Source organism: Camelus bactrianus, chromosome 19, assembly GCF_048773025.1.
Source record: "Camelus bactrianus isolate YW-2024 breed Bactrian camel chromosome 19, ASM4877302v1, whole genome shotgun sequence".
Lineage (NCBI taxonomy): Eukaryota > Metazoa > Chordata > Mammalia > Artiodactyla > Camelidae > Camelus > Camelus bactrianus.
In genome coordinates this window covers 46554186-46572363 of record NC_133557.1, presented here as the reverse complement: position 1 = coordinate 46572363, position 18178 = coordinate 46554186, and positions in this window count along the sequence as shown.

Sequence of the window (18178 nt, the reverse complement as noted above, 5' to 3'; positions counted from 1 at the left end):
AATGCAGAAAGACACTATGGAAAAAATTCATAGCAAATTTAGTTTCAAATTCAAATTACTTTAAAAAATGGTTACACTAGAAAGGGGGGAATAGGTGCGGGTGAGTAGATTGGTAAACTTAGTTTAGTTACTTTTATGTTGTTTAAACTGTTATAATAAGCATTGCTTTTGCAGTTCAAATAAGTAAAATTTCAAGAAAAGTACCGAGGAACAGCGACCTGCCATCTACAGGTGTGTATGTATATGTATATACGTGTGTGTGTGTGTGTGGAGTATGCTTACGTATGTATATATTCATATGTGTGTATATGTATGTATATAGGTGTATGTGTAGATATTTGGAATCCACCTTTCTGACACCTCAACCTAGTGTGTTCAGTTAGCAGTGTCACAGGGACAGTGCCATGTGGATGGGAGCTCACAATGCGGGGACCACTGTGCCCCAACTATGCAGGTCCTAACCACTCAGAGGCAGTTACTCTCAGAGTGACTCAACCACCAGGGAACAGCAAACACGGTGGGACTATCTCATAGACAAATGTCATCTTCATCAAAAGTTCCTGGTTGGTTAGTTGGGTGGGATCAGAATATTTAGGAATCAGAATATTACCCCATCTACACATCAGTCTGTGCAGTTCATGAATGTGCTGCATGGGAATCCTCTAGCCCTCACCACACACACAACCCCCACCAAGGCGGGAACTTCTGTTCTACCAGTGGTTCCCAACGCTGGCTGCCCACTGCCATCCCCTGGAGAGCTTACAATGTGCAGAGGCCTGGGTCCCACCTCCAGGAATTCTGATTCATTGATCTGGGTGCATTCTGGGCACCTAGACATCTGTAAAAGCTGCCTGCAGGGTCAACTGCCTAATTTCCCTGGCAAGATGAAAACACAGGATCCCTTATTTAAAATGTATTAAGAATTTCAAGATTGTGATGGCAGAGCCTTAAATTTTAAGTGTGGGCCCTCCTGAGCACGGGCCCAGGTGACTGCTTTGGTCACAGGCCCACGAAGCCTGGCTGCCCAGGGGGCTCTGAGCTGAGGATGCAAGCTGCGGGTCTAAACCATGCAAGCATATTCCACACGGGTCAGGGACCTGCCAGAGGCCCTGAAGTACCTGGAATTCACCCCTAGAGCTTTGAATTCTTTCCAGAACAGTGCTTACATTCAAGCTGCCTCTTATTGCCCAGGGCCTGACACATAGTGTGGGCTTTGTAGCTGTGAGCGGGAAGAAAGAGGCAAGAAACTGATGCAGGTGTGGCTCTGCACAGCCCCTTCTACGCAGAACTGCACAGGCCACCTACACTCCTTCCCTAAGTGACAAATGCCACGTCGTTGCTGGGTCTTTGTGGCTGACTGCTCTTCAGGAGCTGTGCTCCTAATACTTCAGCTTGAAGAGATCTCCTCTGTAGGGAGAGGATTTATTGTTATCCTATAGCCATCAGTTTCTAAAAATTATCAAATAAAACCGTGCTCTCCTGAGAGGATTTGAGGGCAGTGAAATTCCTCTGTGGGAAACTGTAATGGTGGACACACGTCGTGACACATTTGTCCAAACCCACAGAATGCACAGCATCAAGAGTGGACCTTAAACTGTGGGCCCTGGGTGATGACGACGAGTCAGCGGAGCTTCACCAGTCGTGACAGGAGGCCAGGCGGGTGCGGGGGCAGGAGGGTATGGGAAATCTCCGTACCTGCCACTCAGTTTTGTTGTGAACCTAAAACTGCTCTAAGAAAATTAAGTCTTTTTTAAAAAGTGCTCTCCCTGGGTAGGCCGAGATGGATTCTGCATGGTTACCATAGAGTGGTGCGACGGCTCTAAGAAATCTGCTCCATAATCGCTGGAAAGCAGTGGCTTAAAGGATGGTGATTCTGTAAAAACCGCTCCTTTCCCATATCTGACAAAGAAATGAATTCATATTCTCCAAGCCCAGAGGTTTTAAAATCACCAGCTGCGGAGGAAGTTTCCTGATCTACTGTCCTCACCCGGAGGCTCTGCTCCACCCCTTAGCTGAGTGGCTCCCAGGGCAGTGGGGACAAACTCTGGCTGAGAAGAAGCTCGAGGAGGAAGCTGGCGTCTACTCCAGCCCCACCCCTAACTGCGAGCAGGGTGCTTCCTTCCAGCCTGGCTTTCTCAGCTCAGTTTGACAAAAAGAAATGATGGGCTCTAGGGCTTTCCTATCAGGGAGCGAGGTCCATAAGAAAGTGCTCATAAACTCCACACAGGTCGGGGTGCGTGGTGACTTAAAAAGACCAGCCAGGGTGGGGAGCGGGGGTGGGGGGGTGCAGGGTTGGGAGTTGGGGGTGTCAGGTAGTGGTGGGGAGTGGGGGTGGGAAGTGGGGGTGGGGAGTTGGGGGGTAGGGGTGTGGGGTGGGGAGTGAGGGTGGGTACTGGAAGAGAAAAGGGTGGAAAAGCAGGTTTGTGCAGCCCAGTGGCACTGATCCGAGACACAGCAGGATGTGTTGCCAGACGTGTGGGAATTCCTGCAGCTGGGTACCTGGGCATGAAGGGTGTCTCCAGGTAAGTCCAGGGTACTAAAGTCTGGGGGTTCTGGCCTTCCAGCATCCCTGCAGTCTCCTAGGGTGTGGGAGCCAATGGGTCTTAGATAAGTAACAAACACGAAACCAAGGCCTTGTGTCGCTTACCATCTGACTGCCGTCACCTGTGATCTTTCACTTTGAGTTCCTTACACTCCGCTAAGGGACCTAGCTTTGCCTTTTGGACACCCTTCTTATAATGAGGGCCAGAATTTGAGGTCTGGGGTGCTTTGATCTGCCATGATATGAACTCTAACGACCTTCCTATTACATAAGCTCCAAATCATGGCCATCCATTTTTGATCCTTTTCGTACAAATTAATACCTAAAAAATACTTTCAACAAATCAAGCATGAACATTATACTTAAAATAGATACTTGTAGGAAACAACTGTGTAGTGGTTATGGTTGTTGTTTTTCAGGCAGCTCCTTGGCTGACAGGCATTTCAGACAACCTAATTCTGGTCTGGCTGGACTCTGGCTGGGGCATGTCTTTGCAGCTGACCTTGGATCCTCACCCACAGCCGGACCCCCTCTTGGCTAGGACCCCACTCCAGCTTCAGGCGAGCCTAGTGCCGGCGGCTCTTAGCAGTGGTTCTCAAAGTGCTGTGCCTGCAGCATCACCTGGCAACTTGTTAGAAAATGTGGACTTTTGAGCCCCACCTATACTTACTGGATCAGAAACTCCGTAGGGAGAGCTGCGTGACTTGGGTTTTAACACGCCTGAGGGTGATTCTGATGTGCGCAGCCCCATCTTGAGAACCACAGCCCTCGAGGCTGTCAGAGGAGGGCCATTTAGCCAGTTCCTGCCACTGCCCTCCCAGACAGCTGCTAAACTATTCTCTGCAAGTTTCAGCTCCTTGCCAGGTCCTCTTCCTACCTTCCTTGACAGATCAAGGAAGAGAGGAAAAAATAGTTCAGCAGCATTAAATGCCTCAACTATTATATATAAAATCAGAAGGGAAGAATTTTCCACTTTTGAAAATGAAACATCCAACCTGCCAGCAGGTATTTCAAGCACTAGCTGTTGGCTATGTGCAGTGTAGATCTGCACACAATTGCCTTTTTTTTTTTTTTTTTTTTTTAAGCAGCATTTTGAAGCCACAAACTGGGAGGGGAGAGAAAAGGAAAGCAGAGCTTCTAGCTACTAATTCAAGCTTCCACCAGAAAAGAAACTCTGAAAGAATGAATTTAAACTTGGTTTTAAAGTATGATTTCCATGTAACTATGGTCATGCAACTTTGGTCATGGCTAATCCAGAGATAGTGAGACCATGGCCGGCACTCCACCACCTCCTGACCCTGCACCCAGGACAGACATTACTAATTGATCACAACCCTGTTTCTCCTTCTCAGCAGAGATCCCCAGGTACCCATTACCAGGCTACCGGAGTTGGCAGATGAGATGGAATCTACAAAATAGCCATGGTGCCCACAATACCTAATCCCTAGTTGGTAAGAGCCAATGAGTTTTCTCTTTTCTCACAGCTTTTTTGGTCATTAGCCAACCATATACCTAGATAGTACTTATTATTTCCTTCATGTAAGCAAGCACAGATGATTTAAAATGTTAAATATCTTGGCCCTCATTATTGCCCTTCTGCAGGCAATGACTGATCAAGCCAGAACAGGGGGACCTGGCTGGAGGACGAGACAAGGGTGCTCTGGGAAGATCATGCCTTCCTCAGGGAATGGGGGACATCTTTGTGGTACCATCATATGGGAACCTAAAGTCTAGGAGTAAGTATCATTATTCCCAGCCAAGGGGCTTGGGGAGTCCAAACCACTAGACACAGTTCTCTGTCAGGAGTGGTGTCCCTGTGCACATGGCTGCTCTTTTCCCAAACAGTAATGAAAGCGGCAGCAGTGTGAGAGTCACACTCATCAGACTAAGATCAATTGTCTCTGGGTCTCATTTCTTGCTCTAGCATTAGCTCACCTGGCAGCAGGGTAAGCTGTCCTCTGAATCCTTACCAGTTTACACACACACACACACACACACACACACACACACACACTCTAACTCCCAGGGCTAACCAAGCTATTATGAGGGTTTAATGAGACGTTGCTTTTAAAGTATGTACATGGTGAGGGTTCAGTCCATAACAGCTATATTCATTATAATTACTGACGACACCTATTTGATTTACTGCTCTGGAAACCCTTCCTGCTGCGACTCTGCTCCACTTGGAGGTGACCCTCACGCTGTCCATTCTCACTCTGAATGAGCCCAGGAGAGTCAGGCTGGAAGGTGACTTTCTACCAAGTCATCCCCAAGAAACCCCTCCTCTTCTTCCAAGACACAAGTGGTGGGCCTCACTGGCCCCCTTCCCTCCGTATCCAGTACAGATTCCCTCTCCCCAACTCTCCTTACTCACCCCTCTCACCACAGGGCTCCTCTCCTGTGGAAATGCTGAATCAGCAGCTGCTGGAGTCAGGAGAGGATGTGTTTACAAGTTAAAATAGAGTTAGCATCTCTTCCCCTGGATGACACCTTCTGGTGACACCCCTACCTATATTTTTGTGCATTTTTCATGCTCAGGCCTGCTATGTATGGTTTTATCGGTTGCACACTGCACAACCCAGGAGTGCTATTCATGCCATCAAGCCCAGTTATTTGGGGCAGCCCTAGTTTACACTCTGAGAGTGTCTACAGGTCAAATCGATCAGAATTAACCCACAGATCAGAACTCCACAGGTCAACTCATGGGGACTCCTATTAGATTCATGGTTACAAAGAGCTGACATTCTCCACAGGCACCAGGCCAGATGGCCTGCCACCCTCTCTCAGGAGACTTCAGTAATTCCCATCACCTGCAAGGAGAAGAGGAAGGACCAGCCTTCCTCCTTGCACCAGGCTGCTTTCAGCGCACTCACCGTCTCTCTCTGGTCTCGCATGTGAAATTACCTCGCACATTCAGCCATGTCTCCCCATCAACTCCAGTCACCAGGCCCCCAGCCTCTCCATTCGCCATGTCTGGATACATTCTGATTTAGGTCAGTTGACTTGCTGCAGCACAGCCTTCCTGACCACCCTTGGTCCCAGCACTGGCCATTGCAAACCTTCTCCTCATTTCCAAGCCCCACAACTGGTCTGCATGCCTCTGAGTTCTTACCCACCCTTCCCCATCACCCCTTCCAGTCCAGTCTAAACACAGCATCTGCCACGTTCTCCCCACCTCACTCCCACCACTCACCCTGCTCAGAAACCCCCCACTCAGCACTTCTACAGGATCGTATCCAAACCGCAGCCCTAGAGCTCTAAGTCTCAGCCTGATTCTCCAGGCTTAATCCTTGATACTTACCCTCAGGAAACCCCTCCCCAGCAGCCTCCTCTTATCCTTGTTCTCAGGATGTGCTGCACAGAGTACCAGCCCATCCAAAGCCCCAAATTCCCAGGGGTCCTCCAGACCCCGCTTCCCTGGGTCCTCTCTGGCCATCAAGCCTTTCCTTCTCCCACCTCCAGGGCTACACATTCTCTGGCCCCTTGTCTTAGCTCTGTCCCCTCCCCTCCTCTCACGGAGTGGGACTGCACCTGTATACACTGCCTGTCAGGCTGGGATGGTTAGGCACTGAGTGTGTTTCCCAGCACCCACCACAGTCACAGGCATGGAATCAGTGTTTCATGGATGCAGATCCTCTTGAATTCTGAACTTAATCCCTCCTGCCACAGGCACAGCCCACTTCTCTGGGTCTATACTCAGCAGGAGCAGGCCAGTTTCTCTGCAACCTCTTTGAAGTTACCTTGCACATTTTGGAAGGCTGGGGTGTCCTGGTAAGCATTCAATCAGCTCTCCAGAAAACAAAGAAACAAATATCCCTGATTTGTAGCATTTGCCGATTTCCAGGGTGTAAAACTCCTGGAAAAACTCCTCCCATGGCTGATGTCAAACTACCAAGATGATGTCACTGAACACGGGGCTGGAAACAGAGGCACACAGTTGGCTCTGGTGAGACAGAGCAAGCTGGCTGCAGCGCACACTGCTGGAAGGGGATGTTCATCTCCGTCCTTAAGTCATGTAATTTCCTCTTCCATCTCACTCTCTCATGAGTTTCACAAAAAGTGACTTTCTCTACTAGTTTTCATCCTTGAATGCTCAGGCAGAGGTGATCCTCTTGGTGAAGTCTTCCTGATCCTCTGACCACTCCCAGAACAAGAAGCTGGCTGCTGCTCTGTGTTGGCCCTTATACATACACGCCTGTGTTGTGAGCTGTGTGAATTAGTGAGCGTGCGCCTGGTCTGTTTCTCACTAAGACTGTCAGGCCTCAGAGCGGGGAGAGGCTGTCTGTTCACCTCGGGGACTCCACATCCAGCATGCAAAAAGTATTCAGTAAGAGTGTGTTGAGGGATGCAGGGGAGGAATAGAGCAAAAGAAGAACTACTTCCAATTCTTGACTTCTCATGTTGTGTTACTATTTTGCAAGCCAGATTCTGCCCTCTGCACTCAATCTGCCAGGTGGTGAAGGGAAATATTGCCAATTACACTGCACACCTTTCACCTTAGAAAGTTCTTTTTTTTTAACTTGACCTTCACACCAGCTCTTTCAACATAAAGTGAAGCCAGTCTCAGAGAGGCAGGGTGGGAGCCGAGCAGGAGTGGTGACAGAGGAGGAAAATGACTGGAGAGGGAAGGCAAGTGGAGGCCAGCCAGGAGTGTCTCCCATTGAAACTGCATCAAGTGACACGGAGTGAATTAACATCCACAGGGATTAGCTCTGCGATTTCTGAAACATGAGCAGAGGGGTGTCTGGTAGAGGATGGTCAGCAGCAGCCGGGCAGAAGTCTTTAGACCAAGCTGCTGGGCATCTTATAAACGGCTAAATGGATCATCCCTGCCCAGGACCGGGTGCACCATGGTGAGGACCGTGCCTTCTCTGAGCAGAATGCACAACATGGCAGCATCAGCAAAGGTGACACAGAGATGGAGGATGAAGGATGGAGCGGGGCCATGATTGTCCTTTTATAGGCGGCCAGCAGTGGGTGAGCTCACGGCAAGTAGCAATTCCCTGGCCCAGTCATAAAGTGAGAAGGCTCTTTCCTTCTCCCCCGACGAAGGCGGGAAGGGGGCTGATGTGCGCTCTCTGGGATGAAATGCAGTCCTGAACACGCTGCTCTAAGCACACGACATAAATAACAGCACTAAAACCACTAGCACCACTGCCATGTGACATAACAATGAATAACATGGAGGAACAGGGTGCGAGACTTAAAGACCTCCTCCCCAACATGCTTTCAACTTTACTGGAGAAACCTGAGCCCCTACAAGTAATCCAATTTATCTGCTATCCAGCCTTTCAAGGCATGGTCCTAGGTATGTTAGCATCTAAAGGCGAAGGGAAAATTACCTACACAGAAGGGGAAGTTGTGGTTCAGGAACATATGTAATGAAAGTCAATGGGAAATCTGTAGAGACTCCTGTGGACCAGGTTATGGTCAGCCAGCTGGGACTCGGGAGGGGCTGGCAGGAAGAGAGTACTGTGTCCCCACAGGGAGAGTCCCGGTACCCACCATGGTGATGCTATGCAGTTGGAACTGTCTAAGAGGGAAACCAGAGCACGAAAACAGTGGCTTCATGGGGCAAGCTTTCAAATGTGACTTCCAATTTCACAGATGGCTTTTTGACCCCTCAGTGCATGAAGAGAGGCAGTGAATGGAAGGATGGTGGCTTTCCTCATAAAGATAATATGTGGACTGGCTGTCTGTAAGACTTGGACTCAACATACTTCATGGAGTGAAAATATTATTGGAGGGCCCACGGTCCTCCAAATATTGATGTGAACAAAGCACTTCCAGACACAGGAGCAGCAAAGGCGGCCACAGCATGCGAGTGAAGAGAGCGTGAACAGCGGCTCATCCAACTGGAAGAAGAAAAGACAAAGACTGTTGTAGAAGGAAACAAAAGTAGGAGAGAGGATGCAAAGCAAACATACCTTTTAAGAAGATTCAGAAAGACAGCAGAGGGAGCAGCAAAGAGATTCCTTCCAAAGGAACGATACCTGGGTATATTTTACTCAGTTACACGAATAAGGCTGGATCCATGGCCCAACTGACTCAACTACTGATCCATTAAAGGAAGATGAAAATTCTAGCTCAGTCTTGAGATAAAATTTCCTGACAGCATCTCAGGCAGTTAGTTCTCTGCTAGGCTAGGTTTCTATTCCAATGCAGTAAGATGGATGGGAGCACATTTCTTGGGAGTGACTTTGTCTTGTGTTACCATCTGTATCATAGATCTTTTGTGGGAAATATGGCTATGGGTGGGCTTTCTTCTGGCAACAGTGGTTCTTCTTCAGTTCATCATGGTCTGTTTCCAAATCCATGCAAACTGCAGAAAGAGAACTGAAAGTGTGGGAAGGAATCTCAGCCCAAAGCTATGGAGCTATCAGTGTCGGTCAATGGGATACTGGATCGGACTTCTAAAAACTTGCATTTATTTCAAAATCTTCTTAACTGATTGCCCTATGTCTCTCTCCTTATCTGCATTTAGTGGTCCATTTCCAGAGCTATTTCCGAGCCTTTTAAAACTAGAGCTGCCTTCTCTGCATCAAAAAATAAGCTTGGACACCATGGACAAGAACCCCAAGAGATCCCTAGACACACACCATAGGTGGTTTAGACACATCTTCTGGGGAGAAAGAAAGATGGCAGTGGACACCTAGAGCACTGAGAAAAGGCTGTTTGGACACTGGAACAGAAATGGGATGAGGGGTGGAGAGCTATACCTGCTCTGATGACCTCTTTGATTTTCACACAAGAAACATCAATCTCCTTGGCAAACTGCCAGACAGCTTCATTGGGGTCCTTGTAAGTGAGGGGGTCAAGGTAGATCTTCATCCCGTGGGACCCTTATTGGAGAGGATAAGCAGGGTTAACATCTCAAAGGGGACACAGTGGTCACTAAGCACTGGCTGATGTCCCAGGAGGAAGGGTATGGCTTGGGGGGAGGTTTCTCCTGCACATCCGGCTGCCTCTCTTTTCCTTGCTGGACTGCCCCACCTCCCTTCCCTGTGGGCCACCCTAGCCTGGGTCTCTGTCCTCTACTTCTACTCCATATATCCTTCTGTGTTTGAGCTCTTGATGAAATGCGGAGCAGATTACTTATAAGTGACAGATCAAGGCCAGTTCCCACACCAGGCACTCACAGAAGTAAAGAAGCTAATTGATGCATTAACAGAAAAGTGGTGGTAAAATGTTAGGGTAGATATCAGTATTTATCCACTTGACAATTTTCCTGAGCAGAGGCCACCATTAAGGTTATAACCAATGGCTGTGTCCAGGGCTGGAAGAGGGATGAGAATGGATTAAAAAAAAGAAAAAAGAACTCGCTATTAGAAAAACTTTAAGATAGGAGTGCCAAGCCAGGATACCAGAAGAGAAAATGTGGAAAAGCATAGAAAACACTGAGAGAGAAAAGAGTAAAGTCTACAGAGAAAAAAATGAGATGGGATGAAAGAAAAATGGTAATTGAACCCCCATGCCTTCAAATACACTGAAGTATGAAAAAGTGAACAAAATGGTGAGTGAGAAATGCATAAAGAGATATGGACTTTGTCACTGAGTTTACAAGATAAATAGGTCTGCATGGGGCAAAATAGAGAATTGTCACTGCAGGAAAAAAAACGCATTCAAAAAGCAGAGGAGTGGGGACATAAGAAGGAAGTGGAATCCAAGAAATAAATGGATTCATCGCGATGTCATTTTTCACCACGTTGGATGTGTCATCAGGCAAGTATGGAGATTGTTTTCCTGGCAGGGGTGTGGTGGGAGGTGGGCTTCGAAAGCTAAACAGCATGGTCTAGCATCGCATCCTTGGGGAGAGGAACTGTTTCCCCTGCCCACAGCTGCTATCTGGCTCATGGAAGAGGCAGGTCAGCGGGGCTGGTTGGCCTGAGACAGAACGAGCGCTGTGCCTGCGGCCGGGACCAAGGCCGAGGCGGGACCTGAGGTTCCCTGAGCTCCGCCCTTTCAGCACACACGCCCCACCGCGGCTTCTCAGTGTCTCCCAGCCCTGAGCACGTGGTCTACTTGTGACATCTTTCATCCCCAAAACTTCTGGTGACATTACAGGTCCCCCAAATTCATGTTGCCCTAGTCACCAATTCCGTCCAGAATACAATCCAGAGGGAGAAGGAAGATGCAGTGAAGAACTAAAGGGGGTATGTTTTTAAAGCCAGCGAGAGCCAAAGCTGGGTTAGCCCCAGTCATGAAATAGAATCACTCGTAGTGTACAAGGTGGCCTGCTTTAGGGTGGTCTGCATCATCCTAGAATGCTCTTTGGAAACTTGGGATTGACAACATAGACTTTGGAATCTGCTGATTGAAATTTGGACAAATCACATGCTCAACTTTACAACAGACATAGGGGACATAAGTACCTTATGGGACTTAAACAAGATCCCTTATGTGATCTTACAGGAACCCTTAGAAAAATGAAAATTTGTCAAGCTTTATTAATGCAAACAATGTGCTTCTAACTAGGATCAGTTTAGATGCTAAATAGTCACTTGGGAGTTGAGTGCATTTCAATGAAAAAAGCTATAATTCACAGCAGTTTAAAAATAAATTCTGTAGTGATTGCAAACTCCACTAAGTCACATAGAATTCTGGTACTGGATTTCTTAAAGTGGAATTAAAACAATCAAATATATTTAATCCACAAATGCAAATAAACAACACTGTTCTGATAGAAAGATAAAACAAAAGACTCGTTAAAATGAATAAACAAAGTAATTCAACAACTAAATAAATGTATTATATAGCATCTACTTATAATGCAATAAGTGCAAACACCAATTGTCAAGTTGCGGTAATCATTTGTACATTTTCCTCACTAAGTGTGGCTGTCCCAGGCTACCTGATCCCTATTACAGAAGATTTTCATAAAGTTTCCTAGCCATTGCTGATTCATGCCCAGCTATAAAAAAGAAAACTTCATTATTAAACTTTATTATTAAAAGAATCAAAGGAAACTTAGCACGGAAAGGATGGCACTACCAAGGTAAATGCATAGTCTGTCTGCTTACTCAGAAAGTGACGTGCATGTGAAAACCAAAGTCTGAGTCATGGCATCAGCCCCTTGTTAATTATGTCACACAAGCAAGTCTCAAAAGCTTCAATCTCAATTTTCTCCTCTGCAAAGTGGCTATCTTATTAACATGTATGTCATAAAGTTGCTTTGAAGGGTCAAGTACTGTGATGTCCTTAGTCACCTTTTTAACCCTCAGATACCTCTTTACCCAGGTAGAAAGTCTGTGGTCTTGATTGTTGGAATGTGTCTTTGAGCTACAAAACTCAGTTATATGTAAGAGAAAAAAGGCATTCTGTATACAAAGGCAAAGTATTATCATCACTCTCCTAATCAAAATTGCTCTAAAAAAAACATAATTCATATGTTAAACATGTATGTCTCTAGGTAGATGACATGATCTTATATGTATAAAATCATAAAAATTCCACACACAAAAAATACTGTTAAGAAGTAATAAAAAAAAATTTACAATACAAAACCAACAGACAACAATCAGTTGCATATCTATAAACAACAAGCAATATGGAAAGGAAATTAAGAAAACAATTCCACTTATAAGAACACAAAAAAGAATAAAGCATTTAAGAATAAACTTAACTAATGAGGCAGAAGACATGTATACTGAAAACTACAAAACACTGCAGAAAGAATTTAAAGAAAGACACAAAGTAATGTGCTCAAGGATTGGAAGACTTAGTACTGGTCAAATGTTATCCACACTACCCAAAGCAATCTACAGATTCAGTGCAATCCCTATCAAGTTCCCAGTGGCATTTTTTGCAGAAGTGGGGGGAAAAAACTTACAATCATATGGAACCACAAACCCTAAATAGCCAAAACAATCTTGAGGAAAAAGAACAAAACTGGAAGCCTCATACTTCTTGACTTCATATTACAAATCTACAGTAATCAAGAGTATGGCACTGGCATAAGATAGACCTATAGACCAGTGGGACAGGATAAAGGCCCCAGAGTAAACCCGCACCTAAATGGTACAATGGGACCTTCAACAGGGGGGCCAAGACTACACAGTGGGGAAAGGACAGTCTCTTCAACAAATGGTGTTGGGGAAACTAGATATATACTAACAAAAGAATAAAATTAGACTCATCTTTCACTATACATAAAAATCAACTCAAAGTGGATTAAAGGCTTAAAAATAAGAAGCGAAACTGTAAAATCCCTAGAAGAAAAAACATAGGTGAAAAGCTTCATAGCTGTAGTCTCGGCAATGAGTTCTTGGATGTGACAGCAAAAGCACAGGCAACAAGGGCCAAAATAGACAAGGGGGACGCCTACCTCTAAAGCTTCCATGCAGCAGAGGGAACCATCAACAGAGTGAGAAGCAATCTTCAGAGCAGAAGAAAACGTTTGCAAATCGTACATCTCATAAGGGGCTAGTGTCCACAATATATAAGGAACTCCTACAACTCAACAGGAAACGAAAGCAAAAAATAAAACAAACAAAACCCCCAAATAACCAAATTTTAAAATGGGCAAAGGACTTGAATAGACATTACTTCAAAGAAGATATACAAAAGGCCAGCAGATACAAAAAAAAAAAAAAAATGCTCAGCATCACTAATTATCAGGGAAATGCAAATCAAAACCACAATGAGATTTCAAATCATACCTGTTAGGATGGCCATTATCAAACAAACAACCCAAAACACAGGAAGGAACAAGTGTTGGTGAGGATATGGAGAAACTGGAACCATTTGGCACTGTTGGTAGGAATTCAGAATGGTGCAGTCACTGTGGAAAACAGTGTGGAGTTTTTTCAGAAATTAAATATAATTACCAAATGATCCAGCAATTTCACTTCTGAGTATTATTCCAAAAGAATTGAAAAGAGAATCTTAAAGAAACAATCTATAGTTGTATTCACTGAAGCATTATTCAGAATAGCCAAGAGACAGAACAACCTAAGTGTTCATTATTGGATAAATGAATAAAGAAAATGTGGCATATACATACAACGGAGTATCATTCAGCCTTAAAACAGAAAGAAATCTATCATGTGCTACAACACGCATGAACCTGGAGGGCACTATTCTAAGTGAAATAAGCCAGTCACACACACAAGGCCAAATACAACATGACTCCACTTACATAAGGTTTCTAAAGTAGTCAAACTTATAGAAGAAAGTAAAGGTGGCTGCCAGGGGCTGGGAAGAGGGGAGTGGGGAGCCATTGTCCAATAGGTATAGAGTTTCAGTTTTAGTCACCCAAGATGAAAAGTTTCTTAAAGATCTTCTGCATAACAATGTACACAGAGTTAACAGTACTGTAGTGTGCAATTAAAATTTTATTGATAGTATAGATCATGTTATGTGTTTCACCATAATTTATAAATAATTACTAATAAAAGAGTTAAACTTCTAAATACTTCATCATATGATTCATCTCACTTTTGCACAGATAATTCTCATGTATCTTTCTTCTTACAAGATAGAAAGTTGTTTGAATTGTATAAACGCTACTTGGATTGTCTATGGCTGAGCAATTACTACAAATTCCTGTGTTTTTAATAATACGGTTAAATTTACAGCTAATTGTATTTCCACCTACAAATATTTTCCCCAGCAAATGTCTACAACATTCGGAAAATATCAAAGGTTTAGAATCCTTTATCCATATTCTGTAAGAACACACATAATTTTACTAACTCTAAAGAAAACATCATAACTTCTACTAAAGAAAACATATCATAACTTGCACTAAATAAATCTCTTCCCAAAGAATCTCAATAAACTCTAAAGTAGGGGTAAAGTAAAACTGAATTTCATCAACTTAGCACTACCTAATTAACTTTTTCTTACTTCCGTGGCTTTTTTTTTTTTTTTTTTTTTTTTTTGCAGGGGGGAGGTAATTAGGTTTGTTTATTCATTTGATTTTTCAGTGCAGATACTGGGGGTTGAACCCAGTACCTCAGGCATGCTAGGCATGCACTCCACCACTTGAGCTATACCCTCCTCCCGCTCTCTTAAACTTTTATACATAATAAATAAAATATAGGTTTAAAGTGATTTCAAGGGAAGGGAGGTTAAAAGGAATCCTGAATCATCTGAGCCATAAAGGTGAGATTAATTACTGAAATATTTTTAAATATGTTCCAATAGTAACTGCCTGGCCAAGTCTGAATCATCCTTTATGCTGAAGCACAAACAGGAGACTTTCCTCACTAAGTGACACTGTCTGTGTAATCCCGCAGGTGACTGCTATTTGTGTGTATGATCTGTGCTTCCTTCTCTGTGGACACAGTATCTGGTGCAGGGCCTTTCACATATTAAAGCAACTATTTCATTCAGACAGCGACTACCTATCAAGCATCTAATTTATATCCAATTCAGAAAACCATGAAGAAAAAGCCCAACTCTGTCCTAAAGAACCTTATACTCTATCGTGGGAACTGATAAATGACTTGATGATTATAGGAGTCAGACATAAAGGCCAGAATCGAGCAAGGCCACTTACCACCATGGGAGTCCTGGGAGTTTTTAAGTCGGAGTTTACATAATCCTAACTCATACTCAGGATTTAGCCAGGAGTCAGTTATGAGTGCTCTGGCTGGAGGAAGAGGCGGAAGGCAAGCATACAGTGGGGTCAGGGGCTGAATGAAGTAGGGGTGAGAAGCTGGCTGTCAGGGGGATACCCAGAGAAGAGGCTGAGGGAAGAGATGGGGGAGAGGGCGGTGGGGAATCTTGAAGGAGACATTGGAAAGGAAACTGGCATTTATCGTAAAATAAGCAGAGTAAGGTTTCCATATTACAAAGTCACTTGACCAGCAATGTGGCCAGAGAACTGCAGAGATGTCAGACTGGAAGTTAACTGTGTGCTGCCCACAAGCACGGAGCCCCCAGACCAGCTGGAAGAGAAAGTTGATGATGTTGATTCCCATTCACCTCACCACCAGCCAGTCAGGAGAATGTCCATGAGCTGATCACACCCCCACAATCCCCCTCCTTCACCTCGTCTTTAAAAACCTTTCCCTGAGAGCCTTCAGGGAGTTCGGGGCTTTTAAGCAATCGCTGCCATGGACTCCTTGCTCAGTGCCTACAACAAATGCTGCACTTTTCTTAACCACAACCTGGTGTTGTTAGACTGGCTTTACTGTGCTCTGGCAAGTGAGTGCAAGTTTGGTTTGGTAACACGGCTACACCTTGGAGAACAATGGGAAGGAAAATGAGAGTAAAAGTGGAGGACTCGCCAGAAAGCTAACGTGGAAACCCTACACTAAGACTCTGACTGAGAGCAGGGTAGTGAAGACGGGACCTACACACAGAAGGGGAATCCACTGTATCTGATACTGGTTGAACTATGTGGGAGAATGATGAGGAAGAAAGTGGTACCAAGGAGGATTTCCAGGCATCTGGCTCATATATTCAATGCGTCAGGGTCCAGAGAGCCACGACATGAGCTGAGGGGAGATGAGGCTAAGGAATTAAGCTAGAATCAGACCACGAGGAGAGAGCATCACATGTCATACTGAACAAAATGGAGAATTTGAAGGAGGAGAGTGACACAATCAGATCTGTGATTTACAAAGTCCACTCTGCCCTAGGAATAGTGATTGGTTGCCTAAAGCTTAGAAAGAGAGGTCATAGGCCATTGAATTGGGCTGGAGGTGAAAAAGAGGATGGAGTAAAGAGCAACCCTGGCTGACATCAAAATCATCTGGAAGCTCTTGAAAACCCCAGTGATCACACTGCTGCAGACCAAGTACATCACAACTGGGGCCGAGACTGGGCACCAGGTGATTCCAACGTGTAGTCCTAGCTTAAGGCATCATCTCTTCTAATGCAGCCATGGGTAATGGGAAGTCACGTCTGCACACTTCTCATGCTCTGGTCCCCACTGCTGAATCATTCATGGCTGTGACATAAAGGTACTGGTGGTCTTGGCCTGACATTATTGGGTATTTATTTCACCTAACCCTCTAGATATGATTCCATGTGTATCAGCACACCTTTTGATGATCACACAGCTTGACCACAGGGAAAGAAAAAATTCATCATGTTGACTTGAATATTTAAGGATACCATGACTGTTACATTTCTGGTGGGAACAAGGTTAATTAATAAGTGAGGATTTCCATTTCCTCCCCATACTTAATTCATCAAGAGATGTTTGCTTTCAGCAGTCTTATTTTTAGACTTTTTATGTTACAAAACCTGAAAAATGACATTGGAGTGTGGAAAGGGAGAAAAGAGTAACTCTACAGTGGAGAAATCAGGCAATCACTACTTCAACCAGGTGATCTAGGTCACTGTCAACTTTAATAAGACATATTGATTGCATGGGTTCTTAATATGATGTAATAAAAATCATACATTATCTCTGCAGTATTTTCTACAGAAACCCATAACTCTATTTTAATCAAAAGAAAAACATGAGCAAAACCCCAACTGAGGGATGTCCTACAAAATACACGAACTTGTCAAAACTCAAAATCATCAAAAAAAAAAAAAAAAAGGAAAGTCTGAGAAACTGTTACAGTCTAGAAGACACAACCTAAGAAGACATGATGATTAAATGCAATGTAGTATGCTGAATGGGATCCTGAAACAATAAAAGGCCCCTAAGTAAAACTGAAGAAGTCTGAATATTGAAGAAATCTGAATATTAACGAAATCTGAATAGAGTCTTTAGTTAATAAAAATAATAATGAATCACTATTAGTTCATTAGTTGTGACAGGTATCCTAAGGTATTAATGGTAAGGGAAACTGGGCGTGGAGTATATGGGAAATCTCTGTATTATCTTTGCAAAAACTTCTCTGTAAATCCAAACTATTCTAAAATAAAAAGTTTATTTAAAAATAATATTGGAATTAACTCAAATTGGATAATAGATCTAAATGTAAAATGCAAATTATAAAACTCCAAGATAGCATAGCAGAAAACCTAGATGACTTTGGGTATGGTGCCAACTTTTTAGCTACAACACCATTAAAATTCATTAAAATTAAAAACTTCTGTGCTGTGAAAGATATTGCCAAGAGAATGAGAAGATGAATCACAGACTGTGGGAAAATATTGGCAAGATGTATCTAATAAAAGGCTGTTATTCAAAGTATGCAAAGAACAATAATTTTTAAAAATGATTGAACATTGAAAAAAGCCTTAGTCCATTAAGGCTGCTATAACAAAATAGCACACACTGGGTGGCTTAAAAACAACAGAACTTTGTTTCTCACAGTTCTGGAGATTGGGAAGTGCAAGAACACATACCCCAGAGACCTGGTGTTTAATGAGGGCCCACTTCCTGGGTCACAGACAGTGTCTTTCCACTCTGTGCTTACATGGCAAGGAAGGGGAAAAGGATCTCTCTGGGGCCCTTTGTATAAGGGCACAAATTCCATCCATGAGGGCTCTGCCTTCATGACCTAATGACCTCCCAAAGGCCCCACCTCCTAATATCGTCACATTGGAGGTTAGGATTTCAGCACAGGAATTTTGGAGGGGACACACCATTCAGTTCCTAGGAGACCTGAACCAACATATCACCAAAGAAGATATACAGATGGCAAGTAAACATACAAAAATGCTCAACATAAGTCATTAGGGAATTTAGATCAAAACAAGAATGATATACTTCTACACACCTAT